The sequence below is a fragment of the Phascolarctos cinereus genome, unplaced genomic scaffold (genome assembly GCF_003287225.1).
Source record: "Phascolarctos cinereus isolate Bilbo 61053 unplaced genomic scaffold, phaCin_HiC Scaffold_2;HRSCAF=192, whole genome shotgun sequence".
NCBI classification, from domain to species: Eukaryota; Metazoa; Chordata; class Mammalia; order Diprotodontia; family Phascolarctidae; genus Phascolarctos; species Phascolarctos cinereus.
In genome coordinates, this window is record NW_027555625.1 from 211,756,687 (window position 1) to 211,761,303 (window position 4,617).

Consider the following 4,617-nt stretch of genomic DNA (forward strand, 5'->3'; position numbering starts at 1 on the left):
ACTTTCATTATTAAACTAAGCTAACCTAAATGATACATCAATCTCTATGAAGAAGAGAGAAACAAAGGCCTGAAACATTCTAAGACATTAAACACTTGATCTCATTGCCAATTGGAAAGATATGGAAGTCATGAACTACACTGGTTTTAGAATACAAGCTTATTTGTAAAATTTTATGAAAAACAAAGGGACAGCTAGGTGGCACAGTGGATAGAGCACCGGCCCTGGAGTCAAGAGGACTTGACTTCAAACCTCGCTTCACACACATAATACTTACTAGCTGTGTGACTCTAGGCAAGTCACTTAACCCCAGTTGCCTCACTAATAATAATAATAATAATAATAATAATAATACTTAATGGAGACAGAAAAGGTTTGCTGAAAATTCAGTGTGAAGCTCAATGAAGTCAAGTCATCCCAAGACAATTAACTAATGAAAATAAAAGGAATATAACTAAGGGTTTTAAATAGGAAAGTTTTGTTAAGTTCACTCTACATTTGTACTCTACAATCCTCAATAAGCTACAAAAAGGCATAGAAATGACACTAAAGAAAATAAACTCAAGAAGAGAAATTTTACTGGATACATGGTATACAAAGGGGGTCCCTGGCAGTGCTGAATCCCAAAGAGGGTCCAGTAGCACCACTTTTAAGTAATTTCAGTATTGATTTCCAAAATACTGAAAGAAGCAAAGATATACAAGGCTCAAAAAATAGATGTGCTAATAATGGAAAAAACTAATCAAATAAACACCAATCAGCGTTTTCCTATCTTTATAACCTCTTTATAAGAATAAATTCTGGGGGAAGCTAGGTGGCGCAGTGGATAGAGCACCAGCCCTGGATTCAGGAAGACCTGAGTTCAAATCTGACCCCAGACACATAACATTTACTAGCTGTGCGACCCTGGGCAAGTCACTTAACCCCATTGCCTAGCCAAGAGAAAAAAAAAGAATAAATTCCACATACAACAAAGGCATTATTAATGAAAGTATTTTAAAGGATCATACAAACTTCCACAATGACATACTAGACCACATCTTTACTATCATGGAATTGACTGACAGGTACAAAGAATTCATGATTGTACACTGCTTATTATTAACTGTATAAGGACATTTAATATAATACAGAAGACATTGCCTCAAAATTTTGTTTTTTCCCCCCAACATACACTCCTAAATGAAACAAGATCCCTTGGAAAGAAAAAAACAACAAAAATAGAGATAATGACATCATTCCCTGACTCTCCCATTGTTCGTGTAGTGTGGCATGAAACATCAAAATGCATACTCATGGGATGCCCGTCAATTGGGGAATGGCTGAACTAGTTGTGGCATATGATTATGATGGAATACTATTGTGCTATAAGAAATGATGAGGGGCGTGGTTTTAGAAAAACCTGAGAAGACATATATGAACTGTTGCAAAGTGAAGTGAAAAGAACCTGAAGATCTTTGTGCACAGTAACAGCAATGTTGTAATGATGATCAACTGTGAAAAATTTGGCTATTCTGATAAACTCAATTACCCAAGACAATTCCAAAGGATTCATGATGGAAAAAATGTTGTCTGCCTCCAGGGAGGGATGATAAAATGTGGGTGCAGATTGAGGAATAATTTTTTTTCACTTAATTTTTCTTGCTTTTTTTAAAATATGGCTAAAATGTAACACTAAGAAGAAGAAGAAAAAAGATAAGCACAAAAAAGAGATGTACATTCACCAATTGCCAAGTCTTTTTGACTCTACCTCCACATCTTCCTTATAAGTCTCTTTCTTTTCATTAACACAACTGCCTCTATAGTTGAGGCACAATTTGCTTGGTTATTGCCATTTTTTACCATTCTTCCTTTCTAAATTATCATTTGCAAAATTGCCACAATGACATTCCTAAAGCACAGGTCATTATACTCCACTGTTCAATAAACTCTAATAGCCCCCTAAAACCTTTAGGTTTGAACACAAAATACTCCATTTGATGTTCAATGTCAATCAAAACTGGCTCCTACCTTTCCAAAATATTATACATTACTCCCCTTCAGATACCCTTTATTCCCACTAGAGTAGCATTTGCTAATATATGTATATAAACCATTCTGCCCTGGTGTTCCCACACTTTTCTAAGAGAAGGGAGGTTGTATTTTATAATCAGTTTTTGGGACCTTATTTGATAGCTTATATTTGTGTATCACTTCTCAAGAACTTCCACATACATGATTATTTATCTTCTTCTTTGTTATCTGGTCAAAGCAGGTTTTATTATCACCGGTATAAAATGAGAAAATTGCCTCAGTTTGAGTGAACTGCCCAAAGTCACAGGAAGGGACAGTGATTGGATTAAAACTGCTGTCTTCTAACTCCTAGACCATCATTTATTTCGCTTTATCACCTGCATACCCATAGAATAGAATCATAGATTTAATACCAGAAAAAATCTTTGGTATCATACATACATTTCATTTTATAAACAAGGGATTTGAAGCCCACAGAAGTTGTGAGGTACCCAAGTGGCAGGAGGAGGATTTGAACCCTGACTTCTTGACTCCAAATTCAATACTCTTTCCATTATACTATATTACTTCCTTCTGTGTAAAATCCTTTGTTTAGAGGTGCAGCATTCACACCTGGTGATGAGGGGAGGCTACTTCCTCTTGCAGGGAGAGGGCCGTGAACTATGCAATAACCTACTGCTGCTGGACTTCAAGGAGTGTGGCCTGAAGCTCAAAGACAGCTTCAAGAAAAGGCCCAAATCCTCCTTCCACACCATCCACTGTGATTGTAAATCAGCATCAATAGAAACTTCGTGTGAAGGAGAACTCTAGGTTGGCAAAGGAGGATGAAATCACAATTACACCACCACACCTTCCTGGATCCACACCTCCAATGACTGTGTTCAAAGCAAACAAAAGACCATAACAGAAAGATTGTATTAGCATCATTAATCATGAAACTGATGAATGTGTATTGGAAAAACTTAGTAATAGAATTCAGGTCAAGAAAACAAGAGATGAGGGCAGCAGCAAAACCCAGGCCCAAATAGAACAACCTGCCCCCTGCTCAAGTACCACCATCTCCCATACCACTTACAGTCCCCAAAAAGCCACCAGTTAGACAGAAAACCTCACCCAGACCTCAATTGGATGACATTAAGAGAGAGCTGAGAGCAGAGGTTAAAATAATCGAATAGAAGAGTAGCAGCAGCAGGAGCAGCTCACAGGATTTCAGACAGCAAAGGGGAGGAGCTGGCTGCATGTGCCATACCCTCACAACCTCCTCACCGGCAGTTCAGTCACAGAAACCCTATGGCCAGTGGCATCAGCCTAGCCCTGGAAATAACCACCTGATGAATACCCTTCAAAAGATTTACAATTGAGTTAATCTGGCAGTGACAGCAATGACAGCAGTAGAGCATCCTACATCCATCTCTTTGACAGGTGAACATGTGGAGGTAGCAGGATGCTAGCAAGAAACCCATCACAAAGGAGTCTTCCTCACCTAATTAGACCTGAAAAGATAGACCAGTGGAGACAGACTTAGGCATAGACTACTAGGGGTAGAGAGAACATTATATATAATCTGGTATAAATCCCTTATTTTCCAAAGGAGGGGAGGCTTAGAGAAGGTTAATGCAGCTAGTTAAAAACAGAGATGGAAGTAAAACCCAAGGCTCTGGCACTTTCTGTATTGTACTGCAATGCCTCCCATTATGTTTAATTCATGAAATATTTATTGAAAACCTGTGTGCAGAGCTTAAGCATGTAGCAAAACCAATGGTTTGTGTACACGGAGCACAAACAGATCCTTGTTGGAGCTTTGTACCTAAACTGTGAAATTCAAAACTACAATTTTATTTCTAGTTTGAATTTGAGCAGGTAAAATTTGGTTATGTATCAGACAGAAGAACCTCATGTGTAGGTTCAATGACTGGGTGAAGTTGGAGGTTTGAGTACTGAGTTGATAAGGGAAATCCATGAACTCTTGTTCATCTTTCATTAGATATAATTGATTCGGTGAATTTTAAAAATAATGTCTTTTGTTGAAGAAATAATAGGAATGGGGGGCAGTTAGGTGGTGCAATGGATAGAGCACTGGCCCTGAATTCAGAAGGACCTGAGTTCAAATCTGGCCTCAGACACATAACACTTACTAGCTCTGTGACCCTGGGCAAATCACTTAACCCCATTGCCTAGCCAAAAAAAAAAAAAGAAAAAGAAAAAAGAAATACTAGGAATGGATGTAAGTGGTATGGATGACAGGGGAAAAAAAACTATCAAATTATGAACCAGAAGTGAAGGTGTTTTTTTTTTTGTTTGGGGTGTGTGTGTGAGTGTGTTTAATCCAAGTAGGATTTAAGAAGCACAAAGTGAGAGTACCATCACTCTCCTTGATTTGGGGGTTTTCCTCCATGATTTTATACAACTATGCTTAAAGCACAGGTTGTATTTTTATATACAAGTGTACCTTGTTTCATTGTGCTTCACTTAATTGTGCTTTTCAGATACTGTGTTTTTCACAGATTGAAGGCTTGTTGCAACCTTGCATCAAGCAAGTCTTGCAATGCCATTTTTCCAACCGCATGTGCTCACATCTTCTTTCTCCATTGAATTTCTGTAATT

At 38.0% G+C, this 4,617-nt stretch overlaps 1 pseudogene; it reads left to right on the forward strand.

Annotated features, from left to right (window-relative positions):
• The first annotated feature begins 2,631 nt into the window (after positions 1–2,631).
• LOC110198193 (ELL-associated factor 1 pseudogene) lies at positions 2,632–3,439 on the forward strand (annotated as a pseudogene).
• Positions 3,440–4,617: the final 1,178 nt, after the last annotated feature.